The sequence below is a fragment of the Sciurus carolinensis genome, chromosome 2 (assembly GCF_902686445.1).
Source record: "Sciurus carolinensis chromosome 2, mSciCar1.2, whole genome shotgun sequence".
Lineage (NCBI taxonomy): Eukaryota > Metazoa > Chordata > Mammalia > Rodentia > Sciuridae > Sciurus > Sciurus carolinensis.
Genome location: NC_062214.1, coordinates 123598181 through 123620983, shown reverse-complemented (window position 1 = coordinate 123620983; position 22803 = coordinate 123598181). Strand labels below are relative to the sequence as shown.

Genomic DNA, 22803 nt, shown 5'->3' with positions numbered 1-22803 from the left:
GTCCATCAGACCCATGAAAATCTTGAAGTCAGCCATACATCCTCTTTTGCTGTTGTAACTCATATCCAAGTCAATAACAAATCATATTGGCTCTAAAAGTAGAGTCAGCAGAATCTATCCAGAAAGTAATTGTTTCTTACCACCTTCAGTGTTATCACTCTGGTCTAAGCAAACACAATCTTTTACAGTGATCATCATGTTAGCCTCTTAACTAGTCTTTACTTCTGCCTTTCCCCGGGCATCCAGTTTTCCACAGAACAGTTGAATGCTCCTTTTAACATAAGTGAAATCATGCCACTACTCTATCTAAAGCCTTTAAGTAGACTTCATATCATTCTGGGTTAAATCTAGAGTCTTTAGAGTGATCTCAAAGTCCTACATGGTCTGAACCTTTTGACTTTTTCTATGATCTCTTTTCCCTGAGTCCTCATAGCTACAAGGTCAGTGATTTTGCTCTTCCTTGAATATTGCAAACTTACTCCCACTGTAGGCCTTTGTATCTGTTATTCTCTTTGGAATGTTTTCCCCTCCGTCATCTTCATGGCAAACCTCTCATGTCCTTCGAGCATCTGCTCAAGTCACCTTTTCAGAGATTTCTTCCCTGGCAACTCCCACCCCACCCTTTACATTTCTTTCCTTAATTTCCCTGCTTGATTATGTTACAAACCCATATCATTTATCCTAGGAATCCATATCACTGGATCCATTATATATCTTGTTATAATACTTTTTTTGTGGAAGAAAGGAAGATATCTTCCTTTTGGAAGTAACCTTAAGGTAAGAGAAACCACCCGCCAAAAATTATTAAAATAAAAAATTATAAAATAAAAACATATATATCATAGATATCATATAAAACAAAAACATATCTATGATATATATGTTTTTGTTTTCTAATTTTTAATTTTTTTGTTATATTCATTGCTCTATCTTCAGGACTTAGAACTGTGCCCCACACGTTGTAGTCATGTAAATATTTCTTGAATGAGGGAATGAACTAGCTTGGTATAGAAAAGGTACCTAAAGCACTTCTAACACTAGGTTAAAGTCCTCTGCCCTATCTTGCCAAGTGCTTCATTCTTTCTGTTTCAGAATGTGGATGTAAACCTCATTATGTAAACTCAGATACACAAGAAATATCATTTAAATTTTTTCTATAAATTTGTATTCCTTATGCAAAGCTGGGTCTCAGTTATTTTTGTTGCCTCAACCCTATGCCAAGGTTCTAGAGTCTAGGAATGAGAAAGCAGTTCCATTCATTGGAGGCCTGATAACCTTGATGGCCACAGAGATGCCTACTGTTCTCCCATGCTGCTCTTGGGATATGGGATTTTTTGCAAGAAGGATACCAGGAAAAAATATTGTCTTATAGGCGACTATTGCTTTCCATCCTGAAATTAATTTTAAGGTAAGGAAATAGAGCCTGAACCTTGGTTGATGGAGGGAAATAAAAAGAAAGAAAAAAATAATATCTTTCTATTTATACATTCAAATTGAAATTGAAATTGCTTGTTAAATGTTTTTTCTTCCTCTATCTCTCTCTTTTTTTGGTACTGGGACTTTTGAACCCATGAGAGCCTTACCTCTGTCCTTTTTATTTTTTGAGACAGGATCTTGCTAATTTGCTGAGGGTGGGTGTCACTGCACCTGGCTTTTCATTCCCTTTCGGTTGTAAACCCTTGAGATCAGGGGCCATTTCTCTGTTGATCTGTGTAAGTAGATCTACCTCTAATATTTGCTGGGCTCAGAGAAAGAGTATAAATGGAAGCCTTTATGCTGTATGTATGAATATTGAACAGTTATAAATCAAGCTAACCATTTGTTAAATTTGTTCCATCCTAATATCTTGACAAATATTTCTCCAAAATGACAAAAAAATATGTTCAGAGTTTTGATTTTTATGTGATTAAAAGTTGGCAAAATTTGAAAGATGACTGAATTTGTTATTATGTATGTCAATTACCTGCTGGCAAAATGTCATTATTTGAAAAAATCCATAATTTATAAATCATGCATTTTTCAGAAAATTTATTTTCTTGCCTTTATTTCATGAAAGTCATTGTGTTGTTACAGTCTGGATATTCACATAATTATGCCCTTTTTGACAGTAAAGAATGTCAAATTAGGCAATCTTTCTTGAATCAATACAGTTACTAGAAAATAAATGCTTGGCACCAACAATACATCATAATATGAAAACTATTGCAGTCATACTACCTAAGAAGACCTTGATAAGTCAGTTTTTTTCTTTTACCTAAATGCTTTTGCTGCCCAAATACTTTTAGTACTTGGAAGCAGTGTCTGTTTCTTTCATTAACAGAGGCACAGCATGCAACTGTCATGTCACTTGAATGCAGTCATCTTTGGAAGACCTAGTGTGAAAGATATGGAGAAATGTTTCCCTTGGACTAGAGCCATGTTATTCATAAAAGCAGAAGTTTAGGATTATGAGTTGCACTGGATCCCAAGTGACAAAAGCACCTTTGTGTGTGTGTGTGTGTGTGTGTGTGTGTGTGTTTGGTACCAGGGATTGAATGCAGGGGCTCTTAACTACTGAGCCACATCCCCAGTCCTTTTTATTTTCTATTTTAAGACAGGATCTCACTAAGTTACTTAGGGCCTTGCTAAGTTGCAGAGGCAGACTTTTGAACTTGTGATCCTCCTGCCTCAGCCTCCCAAATCGCTTGGATTACAGGCTTGCACCACCACACCTTTGTGCTCTTAAATGAATTTTATTATTTTGTATGATTGTGTTAGTTGTATGTAGGGCCTTTTAAAATTTGAAGTCCAGAGAGGGAGCTCCATTTATCTGGGTCTAAGGGTAGTTCTGGCTGTATCTTCAGCACTAGGTCTTCCAGATTTCTTCTATTTCTTTTCTTTCTTTTATTTTGCGGTACTGGAGATTGAATCCAGGGCCTCAATCATGACCGGCAAGTGCTCTACCTAGTCCCTAGTTGTAGTAGATTTATAATAAATTATCTGATGTAATATTTAGTAGAGTACATGAGGTGAGTGCCTGGAAGAGACATGTTGCTGGTTCTCTGGATGCCAGAGGTTGGTGAATTTTAAGAAAACAAGGCTCAAAGCAAAAACCCAGCAAAGACATATATCTGGAAGATTTTAACAGTTCATTTATAAGAGTACAAATGTCCCGATAAACAAATGAGAAATAGCAAAAAAAAAAAAAAAAGTGTTTCCTGGGCACAATGGCACATGCCTGTTATTCCAGCAGCTTGGGAAGCTGAGGTAGGAGGATCACAAGTTCAAAACCAGGCTCAGCAACTTGGCAAGGCCCTAAACAACTCAGCAAGACCCTGTCACTAAATAAAATATAAAAATGGCTGGGGAAGTGGCTCAGTGGTTAAGTACCCCTGGGTTCAATCCTTGATACAGAAAAAGATTCTTTTTGGAGTCCTAAAGTTCAGGCAGAAGTTGGCAGTGGTTGGTTATGAAAAGACTATTTTATAAATGTTGTCTGAACAGGGGCAGGGGCTGGGGATGTAGCTCAGTGGTAAAGTGCATTCTTAGCATTTGTGAAGCCCTGTGTTTAATCCTCAGCAACACACACACACACACACACACACACACACACACGCATACACACACTTCTTTGAACAAAGTACAGATTAGCTCTTGAGCTGGTTTTGTATGAAGGTAAGAATGGTAACTTCTACTTAAGCCATGAAAACTGAGCCCAGTGTTTAGATTGAAAGAACCCTACCTCTTCAGATATCAAGGGATAAATAGCTCTGACCTCAGACTGGGACTGGCAGTACACATGAACTTTGAAATGGAATTTGAGCCGGCTTCAAAGCATGAATACCGGGTGAATATGTGCCAAGCTGAATTGTGTGGGGTGAGATAGGATCTATAAATTTTCCTTAATTATATCTAGTATGTACTGTGAAAAGTCATTGTCACTCTGGCAAAATTATATTGTTCTTTAAATAACTGTCCATTAGAGCAAACAGGAGAGGTACATACCAGGGAGGTTTAGGGATAGAAGAGGATTTAAGACTACACTTTTTGGAGAAAAAGACTTTGACAAAAACAACTTAACTAACTATAGCAAAGCTGGTTACAGAGTCCTTCAGCTATGCTCTGTCAATATCATTCACTTCTTTTTCCTGCTTTTCCTCTTCGCTTAGAGGCTTAAGGGGAGACATTCTGGAGAACAGACCTGAAAAATTTCAAGAAATAGGAGGAAAGGATCATTTTTATAGACTTGCGCTTTTCCAGAAATTTAAGGTATTTGCTGAAAACTGTGAGACTATGTCTTACCTGTAGCTTCTATCAAGAATGGAATCTGAGCCAGGCATGGTGGGGCACACCTGTAATCTCAACTACTTGGGAAGTTGAGGCAGGAGGATTGCAAGTCATGGCCAGTCTGTTAATTTAGCAAGACCATCTCAAAATAAAATAAAAAGGGCTGGGGATGTGATAGAGTGCTTGCCTTACATGTACAAAGCCCTGGCTTCAATTCAGTGTCCAGTACACACACACACACACACACACACACACACACACACACACACACTGAAATATCTAATGTGGAGAGTCTTAACTGTCTAGATCCTGTAGTGAAATTTAAGTTGTAATCTGCTCTTTTGTGGAACACTGATAGGGATTTACATTGATTAGGAAAAAATCCTTTTTCCAATTACAAGTTTGGTTCTGTGAATTCTTGCTTAGGGGAGTAAGAAATTTGGTTACAGCCTAGGCAGGTTGTCAGAAAATGATTACTGGAATATAAAGAAAAAATTTACAGTAAAGAATTACAATTGGGCTGGGGTTGTGGCTTAGTGGTAGTGTGCTTGCCTAGCATGTGAGAGGCCTTCAGTACCACATAAAAATAAAATAAAGGTATTGTGTCTGCCTACAACTAAAAAATATTTAAAAAAAGAATTACAATTTAGTGAAATGAACAAGAAATGAATGAGAATTGCACTAACAAGAAAATGCATATTAAAACATTAGGGTACAATTTCTCCTAATAAAATAGCAAGGTTGCAAAGAAATTCACATTCTCTGCACAGCAGATGGTATTGTAAGTAAGTACAAACATTTTGGAGGAAAGTTTGTATTATACCAGGAATGAAAGGAATGTTCATGTCCTTTGAGTCATCAATTCCAATTTTGTTATTTTATCATCAGGACTGATGTTATACCTTGTGCCCTTTAGGAATTATCAGCCTCCAGGGGGAAACATACCTACTCAGATAATTATGATACAAGGTGATCAGGGAAGATGGAGGCCTAATTGCAAGTGTTGGGAGTGTGCAGCAGAGTCGGGGAAGGTTTCCTGCAGGAGGTGATACCAAACTGAATCTAGAAGGACAAACAATAATTTCCCTAGAAGACTAAGTGGGGAAGGATGCTCCAAGCAAAGTCAGAGCAAGGACTGGAGGTGGCTGTCCATGATTAAACATGTCTAGAGAAGAGACCTTGAAGGAATTTCAGGAAATTACTTAACCACTTTCCAGAGTGGCTTCAGAGAAAGGTTTCATATATTGGGTAGCTTTCCCTTGACTTTGGTTTTAATTTTCTTCATAGAGAAGTACATTCATCCCTTCATTCTCTGGGGATAGGCATAGGCACATCCTTCACCTTGGCCACAAAATTCTCCATGGCAGTGACTGACAAGCTTGAGATATGCTCCCCGGGTCTACCCTTTAGCACCACGTAGGACCTCAGTGCTCTCTAAGCCCCTCAGAGCCCCTAAGAGGAAGCAGAAATGGCTTCTTGGGCAGCAACAATGGCACAAGACAGGTAGTGCCTGCATGATTCCCTTTGCTTTTCCGTGGCATCTCCACTTGGCAAGGGCATCTTGGTGAGGTGGAAGGACCTTCTAGAAAAGCCAGAGAAGTCGGCAATATGACTGGTAGCTTGGGGATTATAGAGTTCATTTTTATATCTCATCTTCTCTGAAAATGGAACAAGTGAAATAGGGTCACAATTGTCCTATTGGTCCCAAAGACATTCATGTAAGAGTAAACACTTTCTGGTAGTGAAAAGCCAGGTAGACACTAAGCAGGAACCTGGGAGACTCTGGAGAGCTCCACAATAGAAGGTCTGCCATCACTCTGCTGTGCTGTAAAAGGCTAAATGAATGGGATGTCTGGTTTAGGAAGTGAGGCAGCCTTCTTCACTAAGGCATCTGTTCCATTCAGAAAGGACTTACTTAGCATGTGCAATGATGGGCCATACATTATAAGTGCATATGTGTTTTTTACATCAAAATTTCAGTTTGGGAATGATTCCTGCTTGTGGGTCTGTGTCAGATCAGGGTGAGGACTTAAGCACAGGAGAAGGTCTGAATCCTGGAGGAAGGAGGGTGGGCAGGGATAAGTGGACAAAGAATCAATTAACAACAACAACAACAAAAGATTGGCCTGGCCTGGGAGGGTGAGTGACTGTAGTACATAAGGGTTGCAAGGTTTTTGTGGAGCCATTCCAGAGTGTGGACCACACCGAAAGACACTGAGGCAAAAACTCTTGACTCTGGGAAGAGAGGGAGGGAATGTGCTTGAGGGTTAGAATTTTTCTTTCTTTCTTAGTACTAGGGATTGAACCCAGGGCCTGGTGCATGCTAGGCAAGCACTCTACCACTGAATTACACCCCCAAGCCTTAGGGTTTTTCTCTGCAGAAGCTGGAAGGGCATTAAGAGACATGGGAGTGCCCACATAATCAGCACAGATGCTTCCCTGAACTCTTCCTCTCCTTCTAGCTGACCTTTGAGGTACCTTCCTCAAACTGTGAATATTATTTTTCCCAGTGCTATGGTTTGCATGTTGTTTGTCCCCCTCAAGCTCATGTTGAAGTTTAATCCTAATTGTGAAGTATTAAGAAAGTGGAAACTTCAAGTGTTTGGAGGTGGGGCCTTTGGGAGCTGATTAGGATTAGATAAGGTCATCAGGCAGAGTCCCCATGATTGAATTCTGGTGGCTTCATAAGAAGAGTTAGAGAGTTCATAACACATGCACAATTCCTGTCTTGTCATGTGATTCTCTGTGCCACCCTGAGATTCTGCCAGCAAGAAGGCCATCACCAGCTGTGGGCCCTAAAGCTTGGACTTCCAGAATTATCAGACAAAATAAATTTCTTTTCTTTAAAACTTACCCAGACTATGGTATTGTATTATCAACAACAGAATATAGACTAATAGACCCAGGTTCTTTGATTTCTGGGCTTCAGGTGAGAAAGCCCCAGGAAGGATTGGAGGGGCAGGACTTGGGGAGAGAAGAAGCCAGATGGAACTCTTACTGCTCAGGCTGGGTTGCATTTGGTCAAAGGATTTATTCTTTCTAGTTAGATTCTGTTCCTCCTTTATCACTGCTCTGCTGGATAAAAGGCAACAATAGCATCCTTTCCCATATGACCTGTGGGGGAAAAATAGACTCTGGGAGCAGACACAGTTATTTTTATTTTTATTGTTTTGGGGTACCGGGGATTGAACTCAGGGACACTTGACCATTGAGCCACCTCCCCAGCCCTATTTCGTATTTTATTTAGAGACAGAGTCTCAATGAGTTGCTTAGTGTCTCGCTGTTGCTGAGGCTGGCTTTGGACTCGTGATCCTCCTGCCTCAGCCTCCTGAGCTGCTGGGATTACGGGTGTGCGCCACTGCACTCAACCAGACACAGTTACTGAGACAGCGCAGGAACCAGGCTACCTTCCATTTACCTCCTCTCCCCCGGTCAAGCTACACATGAGTCTAATTCCCCCAAGGACCTCTGGGTTTCTACTGTGCTATCTCCCTACATATTGTATGAGGTCCTATGTAAGTGTCAGAATGGAAAGTCTCAACTTTCCTCCCTGGAAGAATGAGTCAGTACCCATGTTACTCAACCTACCTGTCCTGACCCTGTAAAGATGGGCACTTATAAGAATACATCTTGGAAGGAGCCGGTTCAACACTACTCCAACTGCAGAATCCCTGATTCTGATTCTGTGAGATTCTCACCCAGGTTTGAATGGAGGAGAGCACATTCATGAAATCAAGACTGAATGTGATGATTCTCATTGGAGGTGAGGTAGCAGTGGTGATTCTCTTGTGTTCATGGGGAGAAAAGGAAAGCAGAAATGGGCAAAGGACTGAGTGAAGTAGTTATAAATAAAGAGGAGTGAGTGTGAAAGGAAGAGGAGGCTACCGATTTCTTAGTTTACAGCATGAAGCAGGTTTCTGATGGTGGAGGACTTTATTTTTATGGGCAATTTGAAGGACTCACCATCCTTCTAGGCTGCTTCACAATGATTAGCTGTCTGACTTTGGACAACTCATTGAAACTTTCTGATTGTCATCTCTTTATAAAATGCAATCGTGAAAATACCTGCTTAACTCTAGGAATCAGATTTTAAATAAAACTTTGTAATCCCTAAAGCACCAAATAGGAGTTATGGCAATGATTGAGGAATAATTAGGTGAGGATAAAGATCCTTTGGGATACGATGAATTCTCCTCTGTTGTATCTATTTTGTGTGTGTGTGTGTGTGCCAGGGATTGAACCCAGGGGCACTTAACCACTGAGCCACATTCCTAGCACTTTTATTTTGAGACAGGGTCTTGATAAATTGCTTAGGGTCTTGCTATGTTGCTGAGGCTGGCCTTGAATTCACAATCCTCCTGCCACAGCCTCACAAACCACTGAGATTACAGGCGTATGCACCCAACCTATGGTATCTAGAAGAATGTGGGACATGACCCTTTCCTTGAGTGATAGTGCCCTCCCTGTCAGTTCCTCTAATAAATCTGGACTCAAGAAATATGATTAGGGATATGCTGGGCCAAGACAGAGGGAAGAGAATAAAGGTAGGAGCCCTAGGCTAGAAAAAGAAGGCAGAAAACTAAATAGAAGAGGTGTGACCGGATGAGTTTCTGCAACTGTGTAGAGGGAGTATAGAAAAACAGAGTGAAGAATGAAAAGCATTTGCATAGATCATTCCTTGACTTGGAGGGGAGGAAGACACTGAGCCTCAGGGATGGTGTTTTTACAGCCCAAGACTTCTATAGATGTCTCATGACTACCTGGGTTGCAGGATTCTGGTTAGGTCCAGCCAGTAATGTAGTGATGACACAGCACAGGGGAAGGTTCTCCAGGGTCTGCGAACCCATCAACACTTTCATTCACCAGAGTTTCCTAAGGTGAATGACCTGCAGTGCAGGGTCATATCTACCAGATATTGGAATGCCCCAATGGGCAATTGTTAACCTCAGCCTCAAGAGATCTCAAACTTACCCAGGGAGTGGTCTCTTTGCTGAGTTCCCAGCCCTCTAACGGTCACTACAGGTCTAAGGTGTTCTTCGAATACATTTTCAGGCCTGTGTGAGGAAGCTCCAGTTTATCTGGAGGCTGGACTCCTGGGTTACCAGGCCCTTCAGGAGGCTGTACATCTCAGCGCCCTATGCCCTAATTGGACTGTGACTTTCTCGTTTAACGTCTTCCCTGAATCTCTGTCCCTCAGTTACCCCAGCTTGCCAGTACTCTTAGGGCTCCTCATCTAGAAGGGAGAAAGGTTGGGACACCTACCTTAGGGTGGACAAGGAGAGAAGGGTCACTGCGCTAAATTGCCCTTTCTGCCTGATAAGCGCAAGGGCTGCTGCAACATCGTAGGCTGAGATTCCCAGCGTTCACCCCGGGAGTCTTCTCTGGGCACGCGAGCGTGGTGTGAGGGTAGGGGTGCATCGGAAAGCCTTAAAATGATGCCTTCTGAGTTATAAGACAATTTGTTTCGGAACTGCTCTAATAAAACATAGCGCGGAGACATGATCCAGCTGTAGTTCATGTCTTCTGACTACTGCATTCTGTTTTCCCAGAAGGGCCGCCGACTCACTGGCCGGAAGGGGGCGCTATGCTGCTTGCTCCCGCGAGCCCAGAGCCATCAGAACTTTCCCTCGTGGTTCTACTTAGCAAGGTTGAGAGTTTTATCTTATTGAAACATACATTGTACTTCCTAAATATATATAGATTTATGCGTCAATAAAAAAGACTTTGAAGCGGGTGCGGTGGCGCATGCCTATAATCTCAGAGGCTCAGAGGTCGAGGCAGGAGGATCGCGAGTTCAAAAACAGCCTCAGCAACTTAGCAAGTCCCTAAGCAATTCAGTGAGACCCTGTCTCTAAATAAAATACAAAAAAGGTCTGGGGATATGGCTCAATGGTTTAGAGCCCCTGAGTTCAATCCCCGCTACAAAACAAACAAAAAACCCAACAAAAACAAACAAACAAACAACCCCCCCCCCCAAAAAAAAAAAACAACCAACCAACCAACCAAACAAACAAAAAACCTTTGAGGTCGAGAACCACACAAACACATAGGATTTAAATACGTATCTTTAAATAGTTTCAAAACACAAGGTATTTTAACTTAGGGGCACTTTCCCCCTGAACTACAACCTCAGCCCGTTTTTTATTTTATTTTGAGGCAGAGTCTTGTTAAGTTGCTGAGGCCGACCTTGAACTTACAGTCCTCCTGCCTCAATCTTCCAAGTTGCTAGGATTGCAAGCATGCAACATTTCATCTGACCTCAAAACAAGGTTCTTAGCAGCACTTCAAACTCATTCTATCTATTATCCTGGGATGTTCACAGTTTTCTCTAGAAGACAGACAGATCTAATGGACACCGGTTTTGTTCTGGGAGCCTTGGCCACCACAGAGATAAGGAAGGATGAGGGAGGGTGAGACAATATCAGCAGAGATATTTGCAGTAAAGCAAGAGTAAGGGTTCTGGTCTGAACCTCTGAGGTCAAAGCTGTGCTACACCATTTTGACAGTTTTAGGGTGCATTTCACTAGTTCTTTAAAGGGACAAATTGTCTCTTTGTCTATTTACCAGGGAACAAGGAATCCTCTGAACGGGCTGAGAAAAGGGTAGTGTGAAGAAGTCTCTGTTTGAATATGTTTGAATATACATACATATACAAAATAATATAAATATAAAATCATGCAGGTAGTGAAAGTATAAACTCAAACATTAAGGAAGTGTTTACATTGAAAATGGTGGTTGACATTATATATAACATATAAATATTATGTATATACATATATATTTTGTTCTTTGTTCATGGTTCTTGGCTCAAAAATTACTCTCCAAGGCAAGCCATAGAAAATAGAATTCCTCTTTTCCAAGGTGGGTCATAGAAACTCAGATCTTCACTCACCTTCTTGTCTTAGAACTGGCCATAAAAAACTTCTCTGACCTACCTCGTCTGATGGTAGATAAGAGCTTCCATTTCAGGAGAGATCCCTTCACATTCCTGGGAGGAAGGAATGCTACACAGGAAAACCAAGAACTGGAACAGACGGACCTGTTAGATTCCCCCACTAGTCTATTAGCATTAGATCATACCTTTTTTTTGCCTAATCACATTTCTATATGGTTGTCCATACTTCAATCATGCCTGTGCAATGAAGTCCCCATAAAAACTCATTCAAAGGACAGGGTTCAGAGAGCTTCTGGATAGCTGAACATGTGGAAGTTCCTGGAGGGCGGTATGCTGTTGAGGGCGTAGAAATGCGTACTCCTTCCCGCATGCCTCTCCCTTGCGTCTCTTCTTCTGTATCCTTTGCTCCTTTACAATAAACAAGTAAATGTGTTTCCCTGAGTTCTGTGAGTCACTTGAACAAATTCAATGAACTTGAGGAGGTGTTATGGAAACCTCAATTTATAGTCAGAGGCACAGATAAAACAGGTAAAACAATTTGGTGCTTGCAAGTGGCATCAGAAATGAGTGGGGGCAGTCGGGAATAGTTGGGAACTTCATTCTCAGCTGTTTCCAGGTAAATAGTGTAAGCTCATGCATGGCCCACAAATGATGGAGGCAGGAGATGGGAAGCAAACTTTGGATCAGCAAGCTTTCCTTTATTCTGCAGCGAGGTCCATTAGTCAGGCACAGGAGGGACCATTTTCTGGGTATGAAGATGGCTCCCTGGGTAATAGGAGTCTGGGTTTTAATAGTTTCATTGGAGATGGTAGACGTGTAGTTTGGACAGTCAGGGGATAGTTGTGCAGGTTAAAACTTTAACTCAGGAAGGCAGTTGTAAAAAGTTCCAAACTCATTGTCACTGGGGAAAGCTCACAACTGTGTTCACTGCCTATCTTCCTTCCTCTGGACCCATTGTATCTAGAGCTTCACTATCTGCTTTTCTCCTTCCAGGACTCATCTGCAATGGGAAAGGGTAAAAGTCCTAGGCCCAGAGTTTCAGTATTTGCCTCCTTCCTTCAAGATGCACTGGGGTTGGGAATGGGTAAATTTTTGCTCTTGGTGGAAACGTTGGGGATGAACCTGGGAAGGGATGAAAGTTTGCTTTTCCCTCCAGGGCAAGGATGGGAAAGGATGTTCTGGGAGAGGTTTAATGTTTGGCTAATTTCCCTCCCTCCTCCTGGGCCACACTGTCCCTCTATTTTTATTGGGGAGCTGTCTTGTAGGAATATTATTTTCCATGACCCTTCAGATAGTGTCAGAATTCAGTTGAATTAGAACTCATCCAGTTCTAATTTCCATTCTAATTCCATGGTGTTTCCTGCAGAATGGTTGCTCACTTGTTGGTAGGGAGAAATCTCTATATTTTGGGATTGTGGTATTCTGCACCTTATTTATCATCATAAATAATGCATTTTGGCAAAAGATGTATCTGATGTATCTGATTCTGATTAATGGCTGTATTCCATTCTATGGTTATTCAATAATTTCATTAATGAGTCCCTTATTCAGATACATACAGTGTTGTCCAATTCTTTTACTACTACATACAAACTGGAGTGTATATACTGGAATAAAATAGGAACCAGTCCCAGGTTTTTAACTCTTGTCCAGCTTGCTACCATGTATTCTCAGTGTTCTTAGGACCTGATGTATTGAAGCTCTTGTTCACATGTGGGGTGGTGGGGACTCCAGATTGGCAGTCCCAGGTCTTCCAGATGCATGTGTGTCACTGGTTTCAGGGAATCCTGGGAGAATATTGTTTTTCAGAATTTGATAGTCACCCTTTATCCACAGCTGTATTTTCTGGTTTTAGTTACCTATGGGTCAACTTTGGGCTGAAAATATTAGGTGAAAAATTTCAGAAATTAGCAATTTATGGGTTTTAAATTATATACTGTTTTAAGTAGTGTGATAAAATCTTGCACCATCCCAGTTGGTCTTTTCTGATCCCACTGGGACATGAATTATCCCTTTATTCAGTTATTCACACTATATATACTACTTGCCTGTTAGTCACTTAGTAGTTTTCTTTATTATCAGATGGATACTGTGTTATTGTGGTACTTGAATTCAAGTAAACCTTATTTTACTTACTGGCCCCAAACCACAAGTGTAGTGACATTGGCAATTTGGATATGTCAAAGAAAATCATAATGCACTTCCTTTAATTGAAAAAATAGAAGTTATTGACTTAATAAGGAAAGAAAACAATTGTATGCTGATGTTGCTAAGATCTATGGTAAGAACAAATCTTCTAGCTGTAAACTTGTTAAGAAGGAAAAAGAAATTCTTGCTAGTTTTGCCATTGCACCTTGAAGAGCAAAAGTTAGAGCTAGAGTGTGTGATAAGTGCTTAGCTCAGATGGAAAAGTCAGTAGTTGCCAGGAGTGGTGGTACATTCTTATAATCCCAGCAACTTGAGAGGTTGAGGCAGAAGAATTGCAAGTTTGAGGTCACCCTTGGCAATTTAGGGAGTTACTCTGTCTCAAGAACTAAAAAGAACTGGGTGTGTAGCTTAGTGGTGAAAAACCCCAGCAAAACAAAAACAGAAAGGAAGGAAGGAAGGAAGGAAGGAAGGAAGGAAGGAAGGAAGGAAGGAAGGAAGAGACAGAAAGAGAGAGAGAGAGAGAGAGAGAGAGAGAGAGAGAGAGAGAAAAGAAGACAAAAGGAATTAAATTATGAGGTTTGATACTACCCACAGTTTCAGGCATGCCTGAGAGTCTTGGAATGTATACCCTAAGGGTAATGAGAAGTGACTATAATGACATGACCTACAGAAGAATCTCTTGATGGTTCTTCCTTGTAAAAAGAGCCCAGTAACAGTTTGGTATGTAAAAGTCAGCATTATTCTCTACAAGTTCTGGCTTTTTAATACTAGAGAGTGTGAAAATAATACCCATTTATATGTATTAGATAAACTTATGTATAAGTAAGTACAACTGATTTTGTTTCTAGTCACATACAGAAAAATTTGCAGCAAATTGCACAGTACTATTTTCAAGTGACTTCTAGAGGGGCTAGCACTTTACTTCCACTGACTCATTTAACCCTCACAAAGATCCACAATGTAAATACCATTATCCTCACTTTAAAGATGAGTAAACAGAATCCCAGATAGCACATAGTAGTGGTAGAATCAGGAATATCTCAAAGCTGGAGGATTTCCATTTATCTGGGCTGCCCCTTTGAGAGATCCAACATTGTTATGTCTAGGGTATGTTCTATCCTTACTTCTGTTCCTTCATCTCTAAACTAGGAACGACTATCCGGGATGACCTCCCTGTATTAACAAGCTTATGTTCTAGATAATAATGTCGTTTCTACAATAAAATGTGGATTTTAGAATGTGAGAGGTGGAACGAGGTCTCCATTCTGATGGTTCATATCCTTCCCATGCCCCAGGACCTCTGTCATTATTCCTACCTGTGAAACACATATTTTATTTTATTGTATTTTTAAAATTTTTTATATGGACACAATACCTTTATTTTACTTATTTATTTTCTATGTGGTGCTGAGGATTGAACCCAATGCCTCACACTTGCTAGGCAAACGCTCTACCACTGAGCTACAACCCTAGCCCCAACTTTTAGTCTCCCACCTGCATAATGCATGGTGATTTTCTATCTCAAGGTCCTTTATTTTGTGTCAAGTCCTTTCACAATATAAAGCAGCTCATCCTCAGGCTTGCATGTTAGGACCACATAGGTCCTTCTCCTGCTGTTTCTTCTCTTGCCCTTGGGACTTACTGTCATTCCCTTTTCTGTTAATCCATTGCCCTGGTATCTGGTTGTGCAGTCTCACGGGCCGGCTTCCCTAACGGGCAGTTGCTCTGTGCATATTGAATTGCACCATGTTATGCTGCTGCAGCTTGAGTTCTTCGCTCAGTGTTCCTGCATGTGTACGTGATGTCTTCGTTTCCTGTTTCTCATTTCTCCATGGCTCCGCAGGGATGTGGATGCTGCCCGTTCATCACCGTATGGACGAACACTTGGGCGTCTGCATGAATGGCTTCTCTATTTTCTTATACAGGTGGCTCAACTCCCCTGATCTTGGGTGAAACACTTCAGGGTTTGTTTGAAACACTTCTTTTAGAACACACTAAATGAACTAGTATGTTCCTTTTCCTAACAAGAGCAGCTACTGTTTTTCCTTAAATAAGTGTTGACTTTTAGAGATCTGACTCTAACATTTATAAGGATCATTTTTTTTTTTCCTTCAAAACAAAGTATAGTTGCCCTTTGAAAAACATTTTCTAGACTTACTCCTGGTCTTTTCCTGTCCCAGGCTTTCTTTTGAGATAAAGTGTGCTGTCGGAGGAAGTGTGTGGGTCTGTGAAACAACTAATGAGGTGGGATGGGAACTCTGTGACTTGCCAGCACAGACACTCAGACAAGGTACCATACCTCTTCAAGGTACCAGGGATAACTGAGTGCAGTCAAAAGCAGAGACAGAGAATCAAGAGTACAGTAGCTAGTCACCCTGGATCTTGAGCACATGGGAGCTTTTGTGTCATCTCTGTGATCATTGGTATGATGGCATTTATGAGTCAACATGGCTTCGATGCTTAAATTGAAGAAAAAGTTAAAATAACTAATACAAAAATAAGTATTTAAACCAGGCACAATGGTGTACACCTGTAATCCCAGTGGCTCAGAAGGCTGACGCAGGAGGATTCAAGTTCAAAGCTAGACTCAGGAACTTAGGCCCTGGGTAATTTAGCGAGACACTGTCTCAAAAGGGCAGGGCTTTTTTCTTTTCTTTTTCTTTTTTTCCTTTCCGTCTGGCGGCAGTCATCAGTTCCATCTCGAAGGTGAGCCAAGGTGGGTGCATACAAGTACATCCAGGAGCTACGGAGGAAGAAACAGTCGGATGTGATGCGCTTTCTTCTGAGAGTCCGCTGCTGGCAGTACCGCCAGCTCTCTGCGCTCCACAGGGCTCCCCGCCCACCCGGCCGGACAAAGCACGCAGACTGGGGTACAAGGCCAAGCAAGTTTAGTCATATACAGGATTCGTGAGCGCCGCGGTGGCCGCAAACGCCCAGTGCCTAAGGTCGCGACGCATGGCAAGCCTGTCCATCATGGTGTTAACCAGCTAAAGTTTGCTCGAAGCCTTCAGTCCGTTGCTGAGGAGCGAGCTGGACGCCACTGTGGGGCTCTGAGAGTCCTGAATTCTTACTGGGTTGGTGAAGATTCCACATACAATTTTTTTGAGGTTATCCTCATTGATCCATTCCATAAAGCTATCAGAAGAAATCCTGACATCCAATGGATCACGAAAACGGTCCACAAGCCAGGGAGATGCGCAGCCTAACATCTGCAGGCCGTAAGAGTCGTGGCTTTGGAAAGGGCCACAAGTTCCACCACACTGTTGGTGCTTCTCGCCGTACATCTTGGAGAAGGCGAAATACTCTCCAATCCACCGTTACCGCTAATATAAGTATGATGTTTGTAAAGTTCATACCTAATAACCAATCTAGGACAGTCATGTCTGCTTAAAGGTGTTATTTGTCTGTTAAAACTAGTCTGCAGATTATTTCATGAATGCTTTGTCAAATTATGGAAGTTAAAGTGCAATAATGTGAAGACAATAAGTGATGGTGTATCTTGTTTCTAATAAGATAAACTTTCTGTCTTGTTTTATCTTATTAGTGAGTTATATGTCAGTGTTTAAAATATGCTATGTGGTATAATAGGTGTCAAATAAATTCTTTGAAAGAGGAGTGCTGGAACTAGCCCTGTAGATTTGTTTTGGTGCATGTTTTGGTACAACTTCATTGGGATAATGTAATGCTCTGGTAGCTTACTTAAAAGTGGTTGTGTTTTTTGGAGTGTGGCAGTATAAACTTTTAAAGATTGGATTTTGCTTAAGATGTGGGGAGGAGATCCTAACCCAATATCATGGTCATATGCATTCAACTTTCAAGCCCACATTTTAAAATTTAAGCCAGTGTTTGATTTGTATAATTGCTGCTTCTGAAAGGGGGAAAAAAAATCCTCAAATGCTACCCATTTTCAGAATAAGAAACTTGTTGCAAGAGGTTTCTCTTACAAATTGAAAAAAAAGTCTAGGCTAAACACAATTGCTAAAAAAGTTTCCACAGTATCCCATAAGTTCACATGAAGCATGAAAGCTGGTTTATAATCATGTGGCTCCAGGGAATTCAGCATTTTGAACTTGTTGCAACAATATTCTGTGACATGTATGCCAATATATTTTTAAAACAAGGGGTTGAGTATTCATTGTTTACCTTAAGGTTTGTAAGTTAGTAACATGCTGGAGTGCATAGCTGGTGAGCTGGTGACTTTTTGCTAAGTATTTGCAAGGTTAGAAAAAGTTCTGAGTCCTGATCAATATTTCAAAGTACTTAACGCTAGTTTGCAACCACTATGAATCCTCAAGTCACATGGGCAAATGTATGATTGTCTATTTAAAAGTACTTGCTCAGTCAAGTTATCTTGGGCAACTCCTATAAGACTACTAAAAAAAAAGTGAGTTATGTCATGTGGCTATTTTTCTCTCCCTGGTAAAACAACCCCCCAAGGAGTTGGGTCATCAATTAAGTATATTACCACATTTCATTGTTTCATTCCTATTAATATTATCCAATAGACTAGGCTGCTATTTTCCAGAGTGAAGTTGAATATGGAGGACGAATTGCCCTTACTCTTCAAATTCTGGGTTTGCTGAATTAAACAGATGTTTCAATTTTAAGGTCTTAATTGATAACCTCCCTGAACTGATTTTTTCTCCAGCAATTTCAAGAGTCAGTTCATTGATTTCCAAGAAATAATCCAAAGCAGGCTCATAAAAACTTGAGAATTAAATTCCTTTCTACCCAACAGAAGAAAAAGTTCAAATATTATGATTGTGTGTAGAAGTTGTTCAACTAAAGGAATAAATGACTATTAAAAAAAAAAAAAAGGGCAGGGGATGTGGCTCAGTGGTTAAGTGCCTCTGGGTTCAATCCCTGGTACCCAAAACCAAACCAAACCAAACCAAACCAAACCAAACCAAGCAATACCACCACCAGACTGGCTAATAAACAACAGAAATCCATTTCTCCTAGTTTGTGGAATTGAGGTCCAAGATTGGGTTGCTGGCATGGTCAGGCTCTGGTGAGGCCTCTTAAGGGTTGCAAAGGCCAACTTCTCACTGCTCCTGAACATGGCAGAAAGAGCAATAGAGGGCTCTTTTATAAGGCCAGTAATGCCATTCATGAAGGCTTTATACTCATGACTAATGGCGTCTAAAAGGCCTCAGTTCCTAATATCATTACATTAGGGTTTCAGCATAAGAATTTTGAGGGACACAAGCAGTCAGTCCATAAAAGATGTTGAAGGGGTACAAGATATGTATTGCTACTCACTCAGAACATCCTCTTCAGAGTTAAAGGCAAGGGTTCAGGGTATAGTTCAGTGGTAAGGCACTTGCACACCTTGTACAAGGCCTAGGTTCCATCCCCAGTACCACAAACCAAAAGCCAAAAACCAAAACAAAACAAAACAACACCCTCCCAAAAGACCCCCCCAAACCCCAAACAAAAACAGAAAACAAATGAACAAAATGAAACAGAGAGAGATGAGAGCAAAATCTTTCCTGCCCTAGAGATAGCTGAGGCTTGAAACTATTAAATTCATGCTCATCCATGAACTGACCTCTCCAGGCTATTATCAAGTCAGATGGTGTCAGAAGTTCTTACACCTCAAATCACCCCTTGCTCTTTTGTGTCAATCTTTTATCATACCCAAATGCAAAGATAGTTTTGAAGATTAGGATGTAAGTTTTACATGTAGAGACTAATGAAGGCACCCTGAATATAAAATTATTTTATTTCATGTGCATCCCACCCCCCAGAGATCATTTTGTCCAAACCCTACATTTTATAGCTGAAGAAAAGAATGTTGGGAGAAACTGCCAAGATTCTTTAGTCAGCAAGTCTAAGATCTGGACTAAATCCCATAGCTTCTTGCCCTTGGAATTCTATTTGCATAGCAGAAATCATGTCATGGCTTCAGATCCATTATCCAAATGATGGCACACATGTGCTTTGTGAAGTGATTCCTTACAGGCCATTTGTCCAAGGGAATCACCAGATTTCATGTGCTTTCATCAGGGCTCACTGTATGAAGGAAGGCCTATGGGTGCAGGGGCTGGGTGTGCAGGGGTGTGGGGTTCACACCACATCTGTGCTCCAGGATGGGAGAAAGAAAGAAGAGAACCAAGTTTTACCTCCACTGGGAGTGCATAAGTCACCTCTTTGAATGTGGCTTCTGTGGTTTCCTGGGTTATTTTTAGTGTCCTTGCAGCAGTAGGAGTCACCTTAACTTCACCTCGGTATTCCCAGCACCTCACTGTCAGCTCAAGCTGTGGTAAGTGCTGAATGTTGGTGGCAGTGTCCCTGATTCATGCCTGAGAGACTCAGTGTATACTCCTCTCCATTTGGGTTCCTGGGAGGACAGATGATCCTGAAGTTTCCCCTTTTCCTTTTGGTTTTATATTTCTTACCACTCTTATCTTTTTTTTTTTTTTTTTTTTTTTTTTTCTATTTTAGGTTTTCCTTTCTTCCCCTTTTCTTTGATTCCTTTTTATTTTCTTCACAACAATATGCCTACTAATGAAAAATTTGCCATTTTATAATAACCAATTTTAAAAGGTAAAATGGCCTGGGGGTCTATAGCTCAGTGGTTAGTTGCACAAGACTCTGGGATCAATCCTCAGCATGCGTGTGTGCAAACACACAGAAGCAAACCAAGAAGCTAATCAACAAGACATTTGTTTTCTCCTTAGTGCCTGGGGCTCACTTTTCTCTTGGGTGGGAAAGAGGGAGATTACAGATGAGGCCTTAGGCTCTCAACCTAAGGCTAGAAGTACAAGTGAGATTTGCATCACAATGCATCTGAGGCTCAAACAAGAAGAAAGCCATAGGTTGAACACAATCCTCTAGTGCAACAGACTTACTTGTTTTGTGATTTGACTGATAAACTCATACACAAAGCCAGCTCTACTGCTGCTACTATTGAAACCAATCCAATCACAAAGCATTCTGCTGCATAACAGAGATATGTCAATTGAATCTGGTGTCCTTTGCCAAAAATCTCTGTTGAAGATAGCAAGCTGGTTCTAGAGGGATTATAGATTTTTAAAACCCTGGCTGGAGTAGGTTCAGCCAGAGCTTCCCACAGACACAAGAGTGGGACAGAGCAGTGCTGGCCTTGGCTTGTGATGTCATGAATGGACCCCTGACAACCTCAGAACATAAGTCCTACTCACATCGGGGCTTCACTGGAGGTACGGTGTGGACGCTATTGTGTGGACAGGTCTTGAACAAAAGGAGCCAAGGATTGGACACCCACTGGGAGTCTCCCATGTATCTCCTGAGGGACTGGGACTCTGACATGGGGACCAGAATGGCCTTGGCAGTGAGAAGATTAGAAGTCATCCTGCTCTCAACTTATGATTCTCTGAGAAAATCTTAAAAATTATTCCATTACAGTGGTCTGGGCCTAGGGCCTTCACTTGTCTAACAATTATTTCAGCAGTTTCCAGTCTAGATTCAGGAGTGAATCCTAAAAAAGAAACTGAGGTTCATCATTGACTTCTCTAAGCTATCTAGAAATTCCATTTCTAATATACTGCCCTGAAATGGACTGACTTCAGAGAGAACTTTCTGGAAAGACTGGTCAGTGTTTTTGAGAATCACTGGAAATGGTAGCATATTCATCTAGCCCAGAAGACTGTCTAGGAAATGAAGAAGTATGAGAAAAGAGAGAGGAAAGAGTGGTGTATAATGGGAAAAGACATTTATTAGTGATGTGGAAATTATTTTTCATTCCTGAGTTAATGGAATTCTTTACCAATTTTATTAGATAGGCCAAACTCTGAGTTAAAGGCTAAAAGTCAGGAGAGGAGAAAAACATGCGTTATGGGAGGTGATATATTTTTTTCCTTGTACAAGTCTGCTTCCACAGTTACATTTTGAACTCAGTAGGGATACCTCTATCTAAGCCCTAATGGTACTGTGGACATCAGACATCAATAAAATCTCCTAAAACTCTGCAGGCCAATTCTGTCATCCCCTTTTTCTTTTCTTTTCTTTTCTTTTCTTTTCTTTTCTTTTCTTTTCTTTTCTTTTCTTTTCTTTTCTTTTCCTTCCTTTCTTTCTTTCTTTCTTTCTTTCTTTCTTTCTTTCTTTCTTCCTTCCTTCCTTCCTTCCTTTCTTTCTTTCTTTCTTTTTTAAATCATGTACCACCACACTGAAGGTGACACCAATTGTGACATAAAGTGAGGTCTAATACTTAGAACAAGTAGAGCAAGTGGGACTGTTTGTAAAGGAGAAACTAGTGTCCTTTCTGTTTTTAGTAATATCTGTGGTTTTCTTTCATACATTCTCCATCTTATCACCCACCTTTCCTTCACTGGAAACTTGAGCTTTTGAATTTCTTATTGTTCAAAATTTTGCAGAGGGCTAAAGCAGTTAAGTTCCTCTTGTGTTTCCCCCTCTATTCTACCTGCATTGGATTTGCTTTCTCTAGCTTTTAGTTTTGACCTGATTATTGCCTCCATCTCTTGTCATAACTAACAGAAGCTAAAGAAACATGGAGATCACTCTGTAAAATCTGTAAAAGAATGAATATCTGCCCAGCAGCTCAGGAGACTGAGGCAGGAGGATCACGTGTTCAAAGTCAAAGTCAAATTCAAAGCAACTTAATGAAGCCCTAAGCAATTCAGTGAGACCCTGTCTCTGAAAAAATATAAAAGGAGGTTGGGCATGTGGCTCAGTGGTTAAGCCCCTCCGGGATCAATTCTCAGTACTGAAAAAAAAAAAAAAAAGAGAGTAAAAAATGAATATCTGAATCAAAATGCAGTGTGTAAGAAAAGAAAAAAAGAATGAATATCTGGGCAGGGGATGTAGCTCAGTGGCACAGAACTTATGAGGCCTTGAATTTGAGCCCCAGAACCACCATCAACAAAAGAGTAAGTATCTGGAGTCCTGTAAAGTACTCCCAACTGGGTTCCCAAATCGTGACTGTTCACATTAGTGTGGCTTCTTCCACAACTGTTGTTTACATTCCCAGTGCTTGCATTTTATCATGTAAAATGGGGAATTTTATCTTCACTTATAAATCAGACATTCATGGACTATGTACTATATTCCTAAAACTATGTTAGTCATAGTGTATATTAAGATACATGAAATATAATCCTGGCCTCCAAGTAGCTGATGGAGAAACTAATCATGGAAAGACACAATCGCACTTGTACAAACCTGGTTTTATGGGAGCACAGGGATGAAGCATGTCACCTTGTCTGGCGGGTCCAGGAAGGTTTCAGGAGGACTATGAAGGATGGATGAGCAGGTGTTTGTGGGGGCATTAGGAAAGCAATGAGCCTTTAAGTAAAGTTACCAGCATGAGAAAATGCACAGAGGTGGGAAGCATATCACAGGTAGGGTAGATCTAAGTGGTAGAGATGTTAAATCTCTGGTCCAGGTTCTACATGAGAAAAATTGAAATTATATTCTTGACTGGTATCATTCATCTTCTAATAATATTAATCTACATAATTTTTTTTTATCTTTCTAAATTCTTATCATCTGAA

At 40.8% G+C, this 22803-nt stretch overlaps 1 pseudogene; it reads left to right on the top strand.

Annotated features, from left to right (window-relative positions):
- The first annotated feature begins 11467 nt into the window (after window positions 1-11467).
- LOC124976506 (60S ribosomal protein L15-like) lies at window positions 11468-16636 on the top strand (annotated as a pseudogene).
- The last annotated feature ends 6167 nt before the right edge of the window (window positions 16637-22803 follow it).